This window comes from Urocampus carinirostris, chromosome 16 (assembly GCF_059441175.1).
Source record: "Urocampus carinirostris isolate Australia breed hairy pipefish chromosome 16, RoL_Ucar_1.0, whole genome shotgun sequence".
Lineage (NCBI taxonomy): Eukaryota > Metazoa > Chordata > Actinopteri > Syngnathiformes > Syngnathidae > Urocampus > Urocampus carinirostris.
Window position 1 is genome coordinate 4013546 of NC_142364.1, and position 21862 is coordinate 4035407.

A 21862-nucleotide genomic window follows, 5' to 3' on the forward strand; every position below is an offset into this window, starting at 1 on the left:
TGTGTAGTGTAAGTCCATGCTTCGAGCAGGCCACATAATCTAAATGCGTATATAACGTCTATTTATATAATGGCGTCGCTAGTTCTTGTATAACATGTATACAGGGTTATTCCATCGTCCCGAGTCTTGAAAATGGTTCATTTGCATCGCTCCAATCAAAAACCAGGAAACAATCCGATATTCGGATTGGTTTACGTCTAAAGGCGCTTGTAAAGTAACACCGTAATTCCGGAAAGTACATACTGGTTTTTTTATTCTCGGAAGTGCTGTAATATTGAAAAATGTTATTGCTCATATTTAGTCAGGTTTGAATATCTTCTTCATTTAGGACTATTTGGTTGTAATTATGTCACTTCAGTTGAGTTTTATTTTGTAGCCAGAAGTGGCCTTGAGCGTCATTGTTAAGTGTATCACCGGTGAGTGGAATAAACGATGAGAGACAGGAAATGTCAATTTTGGCTCATGACATCAGCTCAAGTAACATCAAGTAAACTCCAAGTCCGTCCCTTTTAAACCAAATGCACTAGATTTCCTCGGGTAAAGGTTGAGCGGCTTGAGCAAGATTTCCCCAAGAATGATGAAGCTAATATCAGTTGAGCACTGCTCAATTCAATTGTGGGACTCCTTTAATGTTTAACTTTAAAAAAAAAGGTTTACAATTAGCTTATTTTTTGTATAAAAATGGTAGTTGGCTGCATTGGTGTTTTTATTTGTCAATTGTTTAAGCAGTTTTCTCGTTTGCCCGCATCCCTGTGTCCTAGACGCATCATTTTTGCTGGGGAAGCATAGTCTCAAATCAACGTGCGTCCCAGGGACGCAACTTTTTTGACACAAAATTGTCATTATTACCCGATTACATTTTTTTTAAACAAAGATTTACCGCACTCCGAACTTTTCGTCAGGCAGATGTTGTTTTGGTCTCGCGGTTCGAGTTTTCGTCAACACGCCGATCTCGAGTTGTGTGGTGAAAAGTCCGTCTCTTTTTAGAGAACCGGCTTTTTCGGCTCAACTCATTTAAAGAGAGCTCTCAAACGGCTCAGTTGCTTTGATGCATTATATTACAAATGATGAAAAAGGAAGTATAAAAGGAGAAAATTTAAAAAAAGATAAGTTTGTGGTTATTTAATTTAATCGGTCTATTACCAACAATATTTTGATGCAGAAAATGAATTAATAATTTGATGATTAAAACTGAATGAATATATAGATTTTTATTATATATTTGTCACCGATTTACAATTTCAACCGCGATAACACAAAATTTTGGGGAGCCATAGATCTCTGTTGGGACCCATAGATTTTTGAGCATGCGAGTCCCCGGGACTCATCACTTTTCACAGCTAAAATGAACCCGGTAAAATGAAAATACATGTTGGCGCCATTTTAACCTTTTCATTTGCGAGCTAATAAACCACGACAGTCTTCCTTTTTTTTTTAATTCCTACCGCCATTGTCTATCGTTCATTTCCCGATTATTCTGTAAATAAAACAATCAAAGGTTCTCTTCAGCCAGTCTAATTGATTTGTGTGCTTGGCTTGCAATTGTGGGTAATTACAGTTGGTTGTGTGGGTTTTCATCATAGTGCTTCAACATTGAACATGCATTATTTAATGAGCATCCATATAAAGGGTTCTTTAGCGGTGTACAGCCAAAAAGGGTCTGTTGGTGCTAAACTGTAGTTAAAATTGTGCCCGAACAATAGGCATTATTACAGTATCTTTGCCTTTTCATGCACAGGGTTGGGGAAAGTTACTTTAACTGGATTACTTTCAATTACTTTTGGATTACTCCAATACCAAATATGCTAATAAAAGACAAAAGAAACTAAATATGAATAAAATGACTCAATTTTGTGCAGGCTTGGGGAGTAACGGAATACATCGAATGGCAAAAATGATGTTGGCAAGCTGTTTGGATTTATTTTCATTTTGTTTCTGTCGCATTTTATGTTAGTTTTGCCAGAGATCAAAGCCAGGAAAGAAAGCTTACCACGTGTTGTGAGTCATCATTTTATACTATTCATATTTAGTTTCTTTTGTCTTTTATTAGCATATTTGGTATTGGAGTCATCCAAAAGTAATTGAAAGTAATTTGGAAATTTGGAAAGTAATCCAGTTAAAGTAACCCTACCCAACCCTGTTCATGCACTAAACCCGAAATGGAGTTTAACAGATTTAGAATGAGAAGCATATTTTTATCGAGCCCTACGTACTCCTGAAAAGAGCCATCTGTCTCGCGAGCCAAAGGTACCCAACCCTTGCTCTACACTTACACCCCCTTCCAAGCATTTTCAATCACTTTCATTCCCTCACTAATGTTATCACACTGTCGGTGTTAATTTGCACGTGAGAAAGTCAACACTGTTAAGTGCTTTGAATTTCATGTCACGCGGCACATGAAAAATATATGACAATGTTGAATCTAACTGGGGCAGCAAAGTGCCCGGGAAACTAGAAAAAAAATCCTCGGGAATAAGATGTTTGCCTCAAAAATTCTCAGTGATAAACAACCGCCAGTAATGGATGAATTAAATCTGAACGGAGATAAAGAAATCGCATTTCCTGAAGCAGTCTAAGTCCGGTTATTGATGTCTTCCCTGGAACTCTCCTCCAAGAAATCAATCAAACTCTCAGCTACTCGTCAGCGTATCCACTAGTCCACTACGCCTCAAGCTAGCCCATAAACGGGTCTTAAATCTTCTCCAGGAGATACACTTTATTAACACGGGACAACAACTGAAGGGAAGATGGTTTACGCAGACGCTTTTTCCTTGATACCTAATGTAATTTTTTTTCTATTAGGTGCACCCTCAATCACAACCCTTTGCAAAATATTTTTTTTTTCAAATATAAGGCGTAACTTTAGAAACAGCCCTTTGTGAAGTATTTTGAATATATGAAACACAGTGGACTATAAGGCGCATTATATTACATTTTCTGTAGAACCTGAGTATTATGTCAAGTCATGTTTATTTATATAGCCTTTAATCACAAAGAGTCTCAAAGGGCTGGACAGATCAAAGACTATTGCAAACTACAGACTATTATGACACCATCCCCTGATCTAAAACCTACATGAGGGCAAATAATACACATATTATCAACATGAAATATAGGTTATTCATATGCTATAGAATAGAAGTGCGTTTTAAGCTTAGATTTAAACACACTGGGGTTGCAGATCGAATCTCAGGGGGAAGAGCATTCTTCTTGGCTCTCACTAGTCGACCAGCGTTTTCAGAGCGAAGGCTCCGGACCGGAACATAGGGGGAAATTCAATCTGAAAGATATGAGGGAGCAGGTCCATGCGTGATTTTGTATACTACCAACAGAACCTTAAAATCACATCTTAAGCTAACAGGGAGCCAATGCAGTTTAGCTAGAATCAGGGTCATGTGATCAAACTTTCCCGTCTTAGTTATAAGCCTCGCTGCAGCATTTTGTACTAGCTGAAGGCTCCTAATTTTGGACTTCGGGAGACCGGAGAGTAGTGCATTACAGTAATTGAGACAGGAAGTAACAAACGCATGAATTATAATCTCCACATCCGACTGAGACGGTATAGGGCGAATTTTAGCAATGTTGCGAAGATGGAAAAAAGCTGTTGTAGTCATAATCCTAACGTGCAACTGAAAGGACAAATTTGGGTCAAATATGACACCTAAATTTTTGACTAAGTCACTCTGGGTGATATTACATTTGTCAATGTTAAGAGATATTTAGATAGATCAATAACTAGCATTTCGGTCTTTTCAGAGTTAAGGCGCGAGAAGTTGAGTGAAATACGATTTACACTTAACATTTATTCATGAATAATTACTATACGTAATACTGTTTTATTGTAATTATGCATTCGATCTATAATTGTCAAAATAACAAGCTTCCATCCTATGCATTAATTTACAGATGTCCAATATTACAAACATAATAAACGTATCACTGGAACACAAAGGCGGCAGTAGCTCAGGAGGTAGAGCGCCTGTCTTGGGATCAAGGGATCCCAGTTCGAATCCCGGCTTGTCCGTGTTACATGTCGAAGTGTCCTTGGGTAAGACACTGAACCCTTAATACCCCCAATAAGCAGGTTAGCGTCTTACATGACTGCAATACAAGGCCGCTATTGGGAAATGTGGAGCACATTGTAAAGCGCTTTGGGAAGTCATTGACTTGAAAATCGCTATATAAATGCAGATCATTTCAGATCATTTCATTTAATTTGGAAGTGGTTATCGCTCAATTGGTAAAGTCGAGCTCTTGTTTCTCCAATGCTCCTTTTTGGTTTACTAAAGCTGTATACCGTTTAACTTTGAGCATTAGCCATAAAAAAACAAACCATATAATTCACTATATATGATTAACTTCTGTGTTTGTCTCCAGCACAGAAAAAAAAACAAGAAGTAATGGCCAACAATCCACAAGGTATCACCATAAACATCACCATCAACCACATAGAGCTAGAACCTGTCACTAAATCTTGAAGAGGAGTCAGAACCAAAAATCATGACCAGGATACTTTCCAGACTTAAACCCATCTGGAGGGACAAGAACATAGCAATGAAATTGAAGTTCAGACGCATGCAAGTCCTGGTTACTTCCATCTTCCTTTAAGCATGCGAGACATGGACTCTGATAGCAGAACTGGAAAAGAAAATCCAGGCTTTGGAGATGCGATGCTAACCAAAACTCCGAGGCATCAGTTGCTTAGCCTATATGCAGGGTTGGGTAGGGTTACTTAAACTTGATTACTTTCAATTACTTTTGGATGGCTCCCAATACCAAATATGCTAATAAAAGACAAAATAAACTAAATATGAATGCAATGATGACTCGCAACATGTGGTAAGCTTTCTCTCCTGGCTTTGATCTCTTCGATCTCCGGCAAAACTAACATAAAATGCGACAGAAACAAAATGAAAATAAATCCAAACAGCTTGCCAACATTTTTTTTGCTGTTCCATGTATTCCGTTACTCCCCAAGCCTGCTCAAAATGTAGTCATTTTATTCATATTTAGTTTCTTTTGTCTTTTATTATATTTGGTATTGGAGTAATCTAAAAGTAATTGAAAGTAATCAAGTTAAAGTAACCCTACACAACCCTGCCTATATGACAGATGAAATCAGAGGGCTCATTGGACCATACCAAGAACTGGTGTCAACTGTGCACGGACAGAAACTTTAGTCGTATGGTCATTTCACAAAATCATCAGGACTGACTAAGATAATTCTCTAGGGCAAGGGTGGCGAACACGCGGCTTTTGGCCAATCAGAATGTGGCTCTTTGCCTCCTCATATTTTCTATATACTGTGGCTCTTTGCCTCGTTTCATGTTTAGTTCTTCCCCCTCTTAAAACGCACTTGAATTCATCAGAGTTAATAACAAAATAATAAATAATTGAAATTAATTTGGCAGATTTGTTGTTTTTATGCTGGTCCGGACACATAACTGACTGCCAATCATCTACGTAGGTAACGTCTAATGCCGGGAAATTAAGTAAAGACTGTTGCCCTCACGGTCAAAATGGCAAAATTTAAAACGAAATGGTGTTATGTGTCAGTGTTCTCGTTTGCCTGCGTCCTAGACGCATCATTTTTCTCAAATCAACGTGCGTCCCTGGGACGCAACTTTTTTTGACACGAGATTTTCATTATTACCCGATTACATTTTTTTTTTTTTTTTTTAAACAGATTTACCACACTCCGAACTTTTCGTCTGGCAGATCCGGCAGATGTTGTTTTGGTCTCGCGGTTCGAGTTTTCGTCTGCACGCCGATCCCGAGTTGTGTAGTGAAGGAAGTCCGTCTCTTTTTAGAGAACCGGCTTTTTCGGCTCAACTCATTCAAGAGAGCCGGCTCTCAAACGGCTCACTTGCTTCGATGCGTTATATTACGAATTATGATGTTGTATAAAGAAGTTAAGAAAAAAAGGAAGTATAAAGGGAGAAAATGAAAAAAAGACAGGTTTGTGGTTATCCCTTTAATCGGTATATTACCAACAATAATTTGATGCAGAAAATGAATTAATCATTTGATGATTAAAACTGAATGAATATATATAGATTTTTATTATACATTTGTCACCGATTTACAATTTCAACCTCGATAACACTAAATTTTGGGGACCCATAGATCTCGATTTTTGAGCATGCGAGTGCCCGGGACCCATCACTTTTCACAGCTAAAATGAACACTGATGTGTTATGTTATGTGTGTTATGGGAAATAATGTTTTTAATTGTGTGTGTGTGTGTGTCTGTCACGGCAGTGCGTGTTGTGGCTCTTTGACTCTCACTGTTAAAAATTTCGGCTCTTTGTGTCAAACGTGTTCGCCACCCCTGCTCTAGGGCATAGTCCAAGGGGGCATTAGGGGAGAGGAAGACCGAAAAATAACTGGACCGAAAACATTAAGCAATGGACTGGTGCCAACTTTGCCATGACCCAAGAAGAGGCTAGGGACTGTAGATAGTGGAGAAGGCTGCCCAGAGTTGCATCTTTATTGGTGCCTCGACAACCCATGCGGTCAAGGGATCTGTGAACTGTGAGATATATATATATATATATATATATATATATATATATATATATATATTTATCATCTCATCTCATTAGCTGCACCGCTTATCCTCAGTAGGGTCGCGGGGGTGCTGGAGCCTCTCCCAGCAAGCAGTGGGCAGGGGACACCCTGAACTGGTTTCATATATATATATATATATATTATATTTTCATCCATTATCTGCACCACTTATCCTTAGCAGGGTCGTGCCCTGCCATCTTCAGGCAGTGGGCAGGGGACACCCTGAACTGGTTACCAGCCAGTCGAAGGGCACACAGAGACAGACAACTCGCTCACTTATTCAAACCTAGGGACAATTTGGTCAGGCCAATTAACCTGACATACATGTTTTCAGAATGTGGGAGGGAACCGGAGTCCCCGGAGAATCCACACAAGCACGGGGAGACCATACAAACTCCCTTCAGGAAGGCTGGTTGCTGGATATGATCCCATGACCTCAGGACTGTGCCGCAGTCGCGCTAACCACTTAGTCGCCGTGCTGCCTATAGGTATTTATTTATATATATATATATATATATATATGCAAGTATTGACTTATTATTTGTCGCTGTTTTGTCCTATTTTATATATATATATATATATATATATATATATATATATAATATAATTTTATTTTTTTATTTTTTTCGGGGGCAGCACGGCGGCGCAGTGGTTTGGACGTTTGCGGCACAGTTCATGTCTTGGGAACCTCCTGCGTGGGTTCAAATCCAGCTCCAGACTTCCTGTGCGGAGTTTGTATGTTCTCCCCGTGCTTGCGTGGCTTTCCTCCGGGCACTCTGGTTTCCTCCCACATTCCAAAGACATGCATTTCAGGTGGATCGGCCGGTCCAAATTGTCCCTAGGTGTGAATGAGTGAGTGAATGGTTGTCTGTCCCTGTGTGCCCTGCGATTGGCTGGCAACCAGTTCAGGGTGTCCCCTGCCCACTGCCCCTGATTGCTGGGATGGGCTCCAGCACCTCAGCGACCCTACTGAGGATAAGCGGTGCAGCTAATGAGATATTTGCTCAGTTTCATTTGGCGAGGAAAAAAAAAGCTAAATAAACCCATAGTTACAATTAAATGATACTGATTAGGTATGTGGTATGTGGTTTAAGAAAAATATACTGTAGAGTGCCCTTTAATGAACATAAATTTCACCTCAGACGGCAACTTTTGAACTGTTATGGCGAATCCTTAATTAGTAATCAGGTGTGTCTTTATAAACCGGAAAATACAGTGGATACAATTGGAAATGCATAACTACAATTAAATGATCATGCATATGGTAACTGTTTTGCTTTTAAGAAACATTTAGTCTTCCAGTGTCTTCTTGTGGTTAAAATGTTAATTGCTTGTGGATAAAAGAAAATAAAAGAGAAGCGCAAAACTTGGAATCTTCCAACGCTCATTGCAAATCCTCTTTTTTTGTTGCTTTTGGACAATAATTGTCCCAAAGTATGAAACGTAGGTACTAACATAAATGTTCTTTTTTAGTAAAATTTTCAACAAAATTACGTACTCTAGTTGGAATTGTTGTCAAATGATACTGCGTATGGTAACTGTTCTGACTTTGACAAACAGGGTGGTCTTTGAGTTTCCTCTTGTGTAAAATTTAATTTGAGTGGTTGAATCAGATGTCTTAATAGTTTGTGTTATCTGAAGTAAATCTTTCCAATTTGAATGTATTTATACAATTTTTTGCAGCCCTAGAGTTCTTACTGTATTTTTAATTCCCTGTGCCTTGATGCCCATTGCCCTTTTTATATAAAAGATTTATTGCAAAACACTATATTTGGGGGTGCGGCTTATATACTGGTCAATGTGAGTGATACAATTAGAAATGCACAGTTACAATTAAATGATGTTGCACATGATGACTGAGAAACCTATAGTGTCTTAGTGTGTTTATCTTTATATATATATATATATATATATATATATATATATATATATATATATATATATATATATATATATATAAAATGAAAGACTCATTTTTTACAGTACTTGCTATATCTATTGCTCAATTAAAATCAATGCTGCCATTTTTAGCATATTTGTGCTGCCTCAAATTCATTACAAGGTCTTGCAGTTTGTGGTTTCATTTTAACAGGCGTGAGTGAGCTTTCTTCTAACCACAAAAGGAGGGGGGGTCTGTGTTCAAGAAGGGAGATTTGAGGGGGGGTTAGTCGGCCTCTGGTGTTGGGGGGCGGGGAAAAAAACACGTTATGTCCATTTCGGCAACAAACATGCACAAAATACTCGACGTGTTTAGGGCGTGTTGGATTGGAAGGGGGTTGCATGCGTGGATCCCCCCCCAAATCCCCTTCCCACGACCACTGTTGCTAGTGGAGAGACAGGTGTCTCCCCCTTAAATACCAACACTTCAGTTTCAATGATTCAAAACCTGTTTATAGGCAGAACACTACCGTTTCTGGAAGCCTTTTTACGCACACGATACACGATTGGAAACGTGCCTCGCCACAAACAATAGCAGCCCACCGACCATTCTGTATTTATGTGCGCGTTTTTCACTATCCACCCCACCCCCTCGGACCACACAACACATACACGCACGCTTACCGCGATAAAACGGAGTGATATTCCGGGACAAAAAAGGATCCATGAAAGACAAAAGGGAGGCTAATATTCCACCGGCAGCTCTGCGCGGATGTGAGGGGGCATCATGCACGCACGCGGCGTGGATGTGGAAGGAAAAGGATGCTCTGCGGGGAGGGAAGCAAGGGAGGTTAGGGAGGCGGGGACAAGACGCGTTCTGGGCTTTAGTGGAGCATGCTTAACGCGCTGGAGGGACCTTGTGTTCATGTCGAGCGGGCTGTCTCCTCCCAATATTCCCAGCCGGCTTGGCCTTTGCAACCCTCCAAAAATGATGACACGTTTTGATATTACTTTATGGGAAAAAATCATAATAATGTGCAAATCCCCTACCCCAAAAAGACTCAATACCAAGATAAGTCTCGAATGTATCCTTTTTATACCGATACCAAGACGATAGCCCAAGACTTGAATAATCACGTTTTTATTCAAGTCATCCATCCATCCATCCATTATCTGCACAGATTATCCTCAGTAGGGTCACGGGGGTGCTGGAGCCCATCCCAGCTGTCTTCTGGCAACTCAAGTCTTCTAGTCAACTCACATTTACAGTGTTCATTTGACCTCTGAAAAGTGATGGGTCCCGGGGACTCGCATGCTCAAAAATCTATGGGTCCCAATAGAGATCTATGAGTCCCCAAAATTTAGAGTTATCGAGGTTGAAATCGTAAATCGGCGACAAATATATAATATAAATCTATATATTTATTCAGTTTTAATCATCAAGTGATCAATTCATTTTCTGCATCAAATTACTGTTGGTAATACACCGATTAAAGGGATATTTATTTTCTCCTTTTATACTTCTTTTTTCTTAACTTCTTTATACAACATAATTCGTAAAATCAATCATCAAAGCAAGTGAGCCGTTTGAGAGACGGCTCTTTTTAATGAGTTGAGCCAAAAAAGCCGGTTCTCTAAAAAAAAGACGGACTTCCTTTCACTACACGAGATCTCATTGGCCGAGATCGGCGTGCAGACGAAAACTCTAACCGCGAGACCAAAACAACAATGGCAGATCTTTGTTTAAAAAAGGTAATCGGGTAATAATGACAATTTTGTGCCAAAAATTCAAGACTATGCGTCCCCAGCAAAAATGATGCGTCTAGGACGCGGGGACGCGGGTAAACGAGAACACTGCATTTACTTGTATCACCCTTAACTCAATCATTGCCATAAATACCCAGAAGTATCTTCCCAGAGTCTCAATGTAAAAATATACTTTTTGTTCTATTCTTTGGCACTGCCGATCTGTAAGTATCAAGCCTCTGGGAATGATTTCAGTGTGATAAATCATCACTCGATGGAAGGAATCGCGTTGATCATATTTCTTCTTGGCTCTTGGAGTCACAAAAAGACCAGCATTTCCCGAGCAGAAGTCTCCAAACAGCAACATAGGGAGATATCAAATCAGCAAGATAAGCAGGGCTAAGTCCATGCGACCTTTTTTCATGCTAGTAACAGAACCTTAAACAGACAGGCAACCAGTGTAAGTTAGTTAAAATTGGCGTGATATGATTTAACTTTATTGTTTTGGTCAAAGGTTTTGGACCTGCATTTTGAATCTGCTGTAAACATTTTATGCTAGACATCAGGAGACCAGAGAGCAACACAATACAGTATTCGAGCTGAGAAGTAACAATCTCAGCATCTGATTTTCACAGCATCGAGCGAATCTTTGCAATGGTGTAAAAAAAAAAAAGGCTTATTTTTCTCATGTACTGTAACGACAGATTACGATCAAAAATAACTCCTAGATTTTCTCTCTGGGTGATACTACATTTGTGAAGGTTCGGAGCTGTCATGATTACTGATGCGGGGCACCTGAGTCTGCTCCGTTGGTGCCAACAGCCGCGGACCTTGATTGGCTATTGTACTCTTTTTAAACCCCCGCCTTCCTGTCAACATTCGTCAGATCGTCTGCGAACCTTTGCTACACGCTAAGCAAGCTTTTGTGACTCCTGACTCTATCCTGCCCTGTTTTCCGCCTGATTCCCGTTGCCGACCACTTTTCTGAACCCGTTTGTTTTTGCTCCTCCGTCCCGGCCATCGACCTGTTTTTTTCTCGCTCTCGACACTGCCTTCGCTCGACACGGAAGTACCACTTCCGCGTTCCCAGCTATCTGCTACCCGTGACCGACGATCATCGGATCGTGGGTGCAAGCCCTTTCCTCCTTCTAAATGAAGCTGAGAAAACGAACGCAATCGGGTCCCGTCTCCGTTCCTGGTCCGTGACAGGAGCGGTGTTGGACACCAAGTCATGACAGACCGATACTGAGATGTTCAGTCTTAAATGGCTCCTTTTTTCAGATCGATACTAAACCAATACTGAAACCTTGAATAGAGAATAGATCAGCTTTTCAGGTTCATCGGATGCAATTTGACTCTCAGTCACCGTTTCCATGTTGAAGTTGAAACTTTTGATATTGTTGCCTCGTTGCACACAAACATCAATTTCCACCAATAAAACACAAGAATTCTAAGGCGCTTGGTCCAGGGCGACAGTTTTCTTGGCTCACGTCTTGCATGAGTCTAACGTCGGTGTGTTCAGTGATCTAGATTCCAGATGGCACGCTACATTACACTCTGTCCTCTGTCTACCCCGACTTCACTCTTTGCAATTTTTTCCCCTTGCCTTGCTCGTCGCTTTGACTAAACGGAGCAGAAACATTTTGGAAATGATGTAATAAGAGGAAGCTAAATGTCGGAATCAGTCGGAATATCACTTTTCTAACACTCGTATAACAATCAAAATAAGTAGTGGTACTCTATAATTTGTGGGCTAATAGTTATAAAGTGATAATAGCCAAATATGACATCAATGACGTGATAAGTCATATGACACCACACTATAATGTTCAATCAACTGATACTACTAGTTAGAAAGAATATATATATATGTGTGTGTGTTCATTTGACCTGTGAAAAGTGATGGGTCTTTTTTTTATTTTGGTGTCTTTTTTTTTATATTCTCCTTTTTTCTTAACTTCTTTATACAACATCATAATTCGTAATATAATGCATCAAAGCAAGTGAGCCGTTTGAGAGCCGGCTCTCTTGAATGAGTTGAGCCGAAAAAGCCGGTTCTCTAAAAAAGAGACGGACTTTTCACCACACAACTCGAGATCGGCGTGCAGACGAAAACTCGAACGGCGAGACCAAAACAACATCTGCCGGATCTGCCTGACGAAAAGTTTGGAGTGCGGTAAATCTTTGTTTAAAAAAATAATAATAATCGGGTAATAATGACAATTTTGTGTCAAAAAAGGTGCGTCCCGGGGACGCACGTTGATTTGAGACGATGCGTCCCCAGCAAAAAAGATGCGTCTAGGACCCAGGGACGCGGGCAAACGAGAACACTGTATAAAAATATATTTATATAGTCTTTGTCAGGACCAGAACGGAGACGGGACTCACTCACGTAACGTTTCTCAGTTTTATTGGGAAGAAGGAAAAGGAGTGCATTCAGAGATCGCTGGTCGCGGGGGAGTAGGTCGCTCAGACGCGGAAGTGGGACTTCCGTGGCGAGCTATGGAGTTGTCGGGAACGGAAAAAACGGGTCAGTAGCCGGGATAGAAGAGCAAAAACGCGGTCGATATCAGAAAAGGGGTCGTTATTCAGGACGGGAGAACAGGCGTGGTCGAGATCAAAACAGGTCGTAATTCGGGACAGGAGAGCAGATCGTCGTCGAGATCAGATCGTAGCGGGAGAAAAACAGGAGTAAAAACACAGGATAGGCGAAAAAGGGCTTGCCGTGTAAAAACGGAGATTCGCAGACGGACCGACAAAAGGGGACTGACAGGACAGAGTTTAAATACTGACGGGGAGCCAATCTGTCAACAAGCTGCAGCTGGCGCCATGGCAACCGTGACAGATATGAATAAAATTACTAAATTTTGTGCAGGCTTGGGAGGTAACAGAATACATGGAACGGCAAAAATGATTTTGGCAAGCTGTTTGGATTTATTTTCATTTTGTTTCTGTCGCATTTTATGTTCGTTTAGCCGGAGATCAAAGAGATCAAAGCCAGGAGAGAAAGCTTACCACGTGTTGTGAGTCATCATTTGATTCATATTTAGTTTCTTTTGTCTTTTATTAGCATATTTGGGATTGGAGTCATCCAAAAGTAATTCAAAGTAATCAAGTTAACCCTACCCAACCCTGGACATTAAGTATTGGAGCTCTTGTATACTGGTTATAAGTGCTAATCTCAAAGTTATTGCACGAGGAGAAGCCCGAGGGGACCGCTTAATATATGGCGGCGTTCTCACTCGCAGAAATATCAGCTTACACCTCATCTCCAGAGTTTGTCACGCCGTACACTGAAAGCTCGCCGTAAGTCTTTTAATCTGCTGAAAGAGCGCCACTCAGACTCAACCGCTGCGTCCCACTAATAAGAAGGCGACTATAACAAAGTCAGACGGGGAGTGAATAGGGCATCAAATCTAATTGATTTTTGACTCAAATGTATTATCCATATAAAAAAACGTCTAAGGCAGTATATATATAAATAAAATCAAGGTTCACTGATCCCTTTACAGCCAGGGTCGTTGGGGCACCACATCATGTGGTGTGTCTTGGGTAAGTACATGTCACGGTTGCCATGGCGCCCAATTGGCCCCGCCCATGTGGCGCCAGCTGCGGCTCGTCGACAGATTGGCTTTCCGTCTATTTAAGCTCAATGCTCTCACTCTTCCTTAGTCAGTCCTTCAACGAATTTCTGCCCCGCAAGACGTGGGTTCTGACTCGGTCCATTTTCCTGTTGGTATTTCCTGTCCGGTATTTTTCCCGTCCATTTTTCTCTTATGTTCATCATTCTCTCTAGTTTTTGTTCCCGTCTATTTTTCTCCTGTTTATTATTCTCTCCAGTTTTCGTTCCCGTCTAGTTTAATTTCGATATCCTGTGGAATGCTCTTCCCCCTGAGATTCAGTCTGCAACCTCTGTGAAAATGTTTAAATCTAAGCTTTAAACACACTTCTACTCTATAGCATATGAATAACCTATATTTTATGTTGATAATATGTGTATTATTTGCCCTTATGTAGGTTTTAGATGAGGGGATGGTGTCATAATAGTCTGTAGTTTGCAATAGTCTTTTATCTGTGCAGCCCTTTGAGACTCTTTGTGAATAAGGGCTATACACATAAACTTGGCCTGACTTGTCTGTCCCGTCCTGTTCGGTATCGACCCCATCTGTCCGATATCTGCTCGGGCAATTGGTATCAGTCTCGCCGGTCTCTGGCTTCCTGTCTTTCCACGCCAGATTGCTGCCTAATGTGCATGACTCCCCATTTCCCGTCAAATAAAATCTTGTGTGAGAAGCGTCACACATTTGGGTCCTGTTCCGGTTCTTGACAGTACAGCTCTTTCTAGGCTGTTTTTTGGGGGTAGGGGTTTGCTCCCCCAAATGAAACAGATAGTACTGGTTTCCATGGTCACCAGTAGTGGGAAAAACCTTATCTCATTCAGATACAACACCTTCATTATTAGGTCGCCGTTGTTTTTTCTGTGTAAACGATCATCCTGACGGGCAGCGGCGTGTGACAATACCGATACATGTGCCATTGTTATCTTATGGTACATTGAATGTTTTTATACAGTACCTGGATTTGCAGTTTAGTTTCTGGAAAGTGCAATATGAATACATTTGGATTTAGATTAAAGTTCAACAAAGACAGGGAGGAAAATAACGCTCTTTTGTGCTCAAAGCTTGGAGATTTTTTCCTTTTTTTTTTTGCATTATTCTTGGAGCGCAATCGATTTCTCAGGTATATATACTGTGTGTGAATAAATATATACAGTGTAACCATAATCCGTTCCAGAACCGAAATCATTTTTCCCATTAAAAATATTGTAAATCGTTTTAATCCGTTCCAACACCCTGAATGTTTACCATGAATGTTTAACGTAAACATGAAGCTAACCCAGGCTAATCGTACGTTCGCGTTATCGTAATCTTCCGTACGAAAGATTACGCGAACATGAACCTGTAAAAATAAAAAAATCAGGTCGTTAACAAGTCATTTAGCACCACAAGTGGCTAGCGCTTCATTGGAAAGGGGGCACCGTTCCAACACCCTGAATTTTGGGCTCAGTTCCAACACCTTGAATGTTTACCTCGAATCATAAAGCTAACCCAGGCTAATCGTACGTTCGCGTTTTCGTAATCTTCCGTACGAAAGATTACGCAAACACGAACGTGTTAAAAAAAAAGATGAAGAAAAGAATTATAAAGAGGATTTCTTACCTTTGTGGTGGTCAGCAGAAGGCGCAGGCAAGATCAGAAACTCGCACACCTCTTTCATATTTAGCTATTATGTCTTTCTTAAAGGCAATAATAGTTGTACGAACAACTTTTCTTTTTTCACCTGTCCTGCTTGCACCGACCTTCTTCGGAGGCATAGTTAGGGGCTAAAACACTCCGTTCACCGATATCAAAACCAAAACGAGGCAAGTGCGCATGTAATAACAGTTGGTCACGAGGGGTGGGGGCGATCTACACGATCTCCACCCGTACGCCGCTCAGCATCGCTCTCTAGCGTACGCACTCGCGCATTACCGGCGTTCGAACTCCGAATTTTTGACCGAACAGCGAAGCAAGAATTTCTCGAAATTTTTGGTCGAACACCGATTTGTTCGAACTGAGAGGCGTTCGAAAACCGAGGTTCCACTGTATATATATGTGTGCACTCCTTTCCCTTCTTCCCGATAAAACTGAGAAACGTTACGCGAGTGGGTCCTGTCTCCGTTCTGGTCCTGACAAATACATGTATATATTAAAATAGGGAACATAAATGCTTGTTTTCTTTCCAAGTAAGACCCTGCTTTCTTCTGGCTTTGCCTGTGGCCTCATTATTGAAGAAATGTATTGATTTGACAGTGTTTGGTTTCTAAGGGTCTCCAAAGTCCCCTCAGGTTGCCATGACAACAGAACATTCGGCAAAGCGCTGAATTTGGCTGGGATTTGCTTCCTCAAGACACTTTGAGAATTCTTACTTGCACAAAAGTATAAACGGGTGTCCCGAAGATGTACAGTACAGTGGAACATCGGTTCTCGACCATAATCCGTTCCAGAACCCTGTTCGAAAACCGATTTGTTCGAGCACCGAAATCATTTTTGCCATTAAAATAATGTAAATCGTTTTAATCTGTTCCAACACCCTTGTACGCTAACATGAACGTGTAAAAATAAAAATCAGGTCGTTTACAAGTCATTTAGCACCCGGGTCTTCACAACAAGTGGTGAGCGGGGGCTCCGTTCCAACACCCTGAATGTTGGGCTCCGTTCCAACACCCTGAATGTTTACCTTGAATGTTTAACGTAAACATAAAGCTAAACCAGGCTAATCATACGTTCGCGTTATCGTAATCTTCCGTACGAAAGATGACGCTAACATGAACATGTAAAAATAAAAAAAAAGGATAAAGAAAAGAATTATGAATAGGATTTCTTACCTTTGTGGTGGTCAGCAGAAGGCGCAGGCAAGATCAGACACTCGCACACCTCCTTCATATTTTGCTATTATTTCTTTCGTAAATGCAATAGTTGTACGCACTACTTTTCCTTTTTCACCTGTAGCAACTTTGCTCCTTGCACTGACTTTCTTCGGAGGCATAATAAGGGTCTAAAACACTTCGTACATCTATCTTAAAAGCGGAAGCAAAACGAAGCACGTCCGCACGCCGCTCAGCATGGCACCCTAGCGTACGCACTCACGCATTACCGGCGTTCAAACTCTGATTCTTTTTAACCGAACAGCGAAGCAAGAATTTCTCGAAATTTTTGGTCGGAATCCGATTTGTTCGAACTGAGAGGCGTTCGAAAACCGAGGTTCCACTGTATGCATATTTTAGCATCTGTTAACACAATGATTCATTCTTAATAGACTGGACCCATTGATCAATACAAAGACGAAAACGTTTTCGTAGATTGATACCGAGACAAGATTTAACTTTTTAATGAACACTTTTGGAGCAATATGAGACTTCAGTCTTGAATCATTACTATTTTTAGAATGATACAAACAAGACTCAAGTCTTGAATCATCATTTAAGACTAGAGGAGTCTTTAATTCTCACTTTTTCTAGATTTATGCAGAGACTGGACTCGAGTCTTGAATTATTTGCTTTCTTTCAAGTCTTGAACCATCCATTTTTTTAACCCGATACCTCTCATGATTTCTTGGACTCCGATTGGCTCTCTGTCCCTATTTAAACCCACTCCTAACTGTCCCCTTTTGTCAGTCCGCCTGCGAACCTCAGTTTACTCTAGGCAAGTCTTTTTCGACCCTGACTCCCACTTTTTTTTTTGCTCCCGTCTGTTCCCCGGCTTCGACCCGTTTTTTGATCCTCACCACGTCTACTCTCCTCTCCTGGCTTTCAACTCGTTTCCGACCCCGACCATGTTTTTGATCTCCTGTCCTGGCTACTACGTTTTTCCGTTCCCGCCATCGCTCGCCACGGAAGTCCCACTTCCGCGTTCAGAGCGACCTGCTTGCCGCGCCCAGCGATCACCGGATCGTGGGTGCAACCCTTTCCTTTTTTCCAATATAACTGAGAGAAACTTGACGCAAGTGGGTACTGTCTCCGTTATGGTCCTGACACTTACAGTTACTATTATCAGAGTTCGTACACCTTCATGTCCAAATTCAAGCACTTTTCATGGCCAAGTTGAATTTCACTTTTTTCATATCAATACAAACACTAGATTCAAGTTTTTTATTGATACCGAGGCAATAGTTTGAGTCTTTATCATCACTCGTTTGTGGATTGATACCAAGACAAAACTTAAGTTATAAGTTAAGATCGATTGCAAAACTAGACGGGTCTTTAATTCTCACTTTTTTTAGATTGATGTAGAGCAGACCTGGGCACTCCGGTCCTGGAGGGCCGTATGTTCTGCATGATTTTTGAGGTTTCTCTGATCCAATACAGGTGATTCCAATCACCAGCATCGTTAACGAGCACTTGCTAGCTTGCTAACGAGGTTATAATTTGTATCACCTGAGTTAAAGAAGAGCAAACTTCAAAATCTGGCAGGACGTATGGCCCTCCAGGACCGGAGTGCCCAGGTCTGATGTAGAGCCTGGACTCGAGTCTCGAATTATTTGCTTTTTTTGGATCGATTCAGGGATGAGAACTCAAGAACCATCCGTTTTGTTGACCCGATACACCACAGGACAAAAGTTTTGAATCATCACTTTTCTAGACCGATACCAAGAAAACAGCTGGCATGTTGAATCATCAGTGTTTTTAAACTGATACTAGAGTACAACTCGAGTCCTAAGTCAACTTCTTTATAATGATACCAGTCTGTCAAGTCTTGAATTTGACCCTTTTTTTGTCATGGTTGCCATGGCGCCCAATTGGCCCACCCGTGTGGCGCCAGCTGCGGCTTGTTGACAGATTGGCTTTCTGTCTATTTAAGTTCAGTGCTCTCACTCTTCCTTTGTCAACCCGTCAAAGAACCTCTGTCCCGCAAGACGTGGGTTCTGACTCGGTCCTCTTGCCTGCTGGTATTTCCTGTCCGGGATTGTTCCCGTTTATTTTGTCCTGTTTAATATCAGTTTCCAGTTTTGTTCCCGACTATTTTTGGTCCTGTTTATTATTCTCTCCAGTTTTCGTTCCCGTCTAGTTTGTCCTGTTTAATTTCGATATCCCGTTTCAATAACAATCCTGTCCGTCTCGTCCCTGTCCGGTTTGGATACCAAGATGAGCTAATATGTATCAATAAGATTGATACCTTCATTAGTGCTTGCTGGATCCATGAGCCTCCTGTGGGCTCACTCGTCACCTGACTGCCCCTCCAACTGCTTTTTAATCCTGCCCCACCTTTGACCTTTCACCTCTAACTCATCTAAACGTGAGTCGCAAAGTCAAGAGGTCACCGATGGCGACCGTCTGCTGTAATCTATGGAGAGACGTGCAGCTAAACGATCCTCCTTGTTTTATAACCTTATCTTCTCTGTTGCTTTATCTTCTTGGGTTTTTTACCTCACTGTGAATGTGTGAAACTAGAGTGTCATGCCCAATCTCGTTGTCACAATATGTTAACCCATTTTGTAACAATGACAATAAGGGTATATTCTATTCTATTCTACCTCGGGAAAATTATACAGGCGGTCCTCCAGTAAGTCTCTTACCTTGGCGTAGGTCATAAACCTAGAGGTTGTAGACCAGGGGAGTCAAAGTCAAATGGATGGAGGGCCACAAATAAACTGCAGACTGATGGAAAGTTGAACATTTTTCAAATGATGAATATCGACGAATGAACCTAATTGAACTTAAGAAATATACTATTAGAGGTAGAGCGCTCGTCTTGGGATCAAGAGGTCGCAGGTTCGATTCCCAGCTCCTCCGTGTTACATATCAAAGTGTCCTTGGGCAATACACTTAATACCTAATGCCCCTGATAGCAAGTAGTAGACTTGCATGGCTGATGCTGCTATCGGTTAGTGTGTAAAAGGAAAAAGTGTGAAGCTCACTGTAAAGTGCTTTGGGAGGTCTTCATTTACTTGAAAAGCGCTATATAAATGCAGAACATTTCCTTTTTTTTTTTAGGTTTTCTTTATATGTATGATCAGATAATATTTTCTAATGGCTTTGTCAGTAATCTTTTAATTCCAAAGGGCAAAAAGACAAATGTTCTTTATATGTAAATACTCAAAACAAAAAGATTAGTCATGTTTATTTGTACAGCCTTTGATCACAAGAAGCCTCAAAGAGCTGCGCGGACCACCATTTTTTTATCATCCAGATCACTAAAAGTACATTTAAATAGTCATGCTTTAGTGTTCATTCCATCCATCCATTATCTGCACCGCTTATCCTCAGTAGGGTCGCGGGGGTGCTGGAGCCCATCCCAGCCATATTAAGAAATTGGGTATAGGACTCCCTGAGTTGGTTGCCAGCCAGTTGCAGGGCACACTTAGACAGACTCACTCGCTTACTCACACCTAGGGACAATTTGGACTGGCCAATTAACCTGACATGGATGACGGGGAGAACATGCAAACTCCGCATGTCGAGACTTAAGACCCACTTCTATTCAATAGCTTATGATTGATGCTATTCTATCACACGGCTGCCTGACTGATGGCGATACGAGGGAGAAGGGTGATTTGAGATGAGTCAACGGACCAGCATTTGAACCTGAAGCAAGTCAAGGCCTGCATCGATCAGCCGGCAGAGATGTGAAGCTGAGTCGTTGCTGTTATGGACTTTTTGGACAAATTTCAACATATTACTTATTTTTTTCTTTTATTGATCTTTACTATCCTTACTAGAGTTTTTCCTTGCCCGCCTGTTGGTTTCAGATCAGGGGATGGTGTCATTGTAACCTGTGCAGTCTTTTGAGACATCTTGTGATTAAGTGTTATACAAATGTGACTTGACTTGTCTGGCTTCCTTTAAGTACGTAAGGGAAATTAACTTTGCTGACATCCCAGAATGACTATCCCACCTGATGTGATTGCAGGATGCCTGGTTTTGCTGGTCATTTTTTTAAACCGTGAATATATTATACAGTTTTCTTTTCATTCCATAAATTTGAGGAGTAATTTTGATTTCATAAATTTGGTCCCTGCTTCACAATTCGTGTGGGATTGTGGGTCCTCAAGTCAGAACAATTGAGAAGCAATGTTGTGGAGCATCACTTGGCCACGCCCCTTCTACGATGTGAGTGGGCATTGGATTGCTGCTTTTTTTGTTTGTTTTTTTTGGTTTGTTTAATTTTCCGCAAAGAATCCGGCGTCTTTCTCTCTTCCGTGGTCACATTCCTCCTTTTGTCCCTCGGCTGAATGTGCTTTTCTCAAGCAGCTCAGCATTCCCAACACTGGCATCAGTTTGTTGGTTGCCACGGCGACCGTGCGACCCAGTTATTTATAGCAGGCGGATCTGCAACATGAAAGGGGATGAAATTTTGGGTTATTTTTGGGCATCATTTGGGAATTCACTCCCAAATTACAAATCAATGTATTTTTAAGAAGTCAATTTTAATACTCATTAGTTATAAAACCTACCATTTATGTAATCCAATCTGAAATTTGCATATTTAGTTGAGCTGCTTGGCCCCGCCTTCATACTGATTAGCAACGAGACAAAAAACAAATATTCATTGTGAAAATTGTCTGAAAAACTTTATGCATAAATGATTGTATCTTTGAAGAAATAGTATTGCCTTTTCTTTAAAATGCTATTAATGTAACAGTTATTTGGGTAAATTAGTTATTTGAATAAATGATCTGAAGATACCAGTTTATTTTTTTCTATTAAGCTCATCTCTTCTTACACAGGTAACTCAAAATAAAAGAGCAGCTATCAGTAAGCCTTAGCCTGCAGCGAAGTGGCTTACATATGTGGCTTGAGAAGGAAACCGTGGGAAAGAAAGTTGGAGATTGCCATGTTTGCCTGCATGACCAGCTACAGAACGCGGGTGAGACTGAAGGACGAAGCAGGATCAGTTAACATTAACAGCGGCCAGCCATAGCCTGCAAATAAGTAGCTAGCCAGAGTGGCTAGAGAAGGAAACAGTTGAAATAATTGGAAAAAGTCTGAAGCATGGAACTCTGCAGCTGTGGAAGGCCAGTGAATCTGATGGACAAAGCAGAAGCGGCCAACAACAACAGCGGCTAAAGGTGAGTAATAGTCTGCAAAAAAGTGGTTAACGTGATTGGCTAGAGAAGGAAAAGTTGGAAA

At 41.0% G+C, this 21862-nt stretch overlaps 1 protein-coding gene across 3 annotated transcripts in view; it reads right to left on the bottom strand.

Moving 5' to 3' along the window:
- The window catches only part of plppr1 (phospholipid phosphatase related 1), a 58416-nt gene extending 49097 nt beyond the window's left edge, over window positions 1-9319 (bottom strand). The window contains exon 1 of one of the 3 annotated variants that reach the window (XM_088355417.1): window positions 9133-9317. The gene's annotated coding sequence lies outside the window, so the exon portion shown is untranslated. Of the gene's footprint in view, window positions 1-9132 lie in introns of all 3 variants that reach the window. The other 2 variants (XM_088355419.1, XM_088355418.1) reach the window with 2 other exon arrangements.
- Window positions 9320-21862: the final 12543 nt, after the last annotated feature.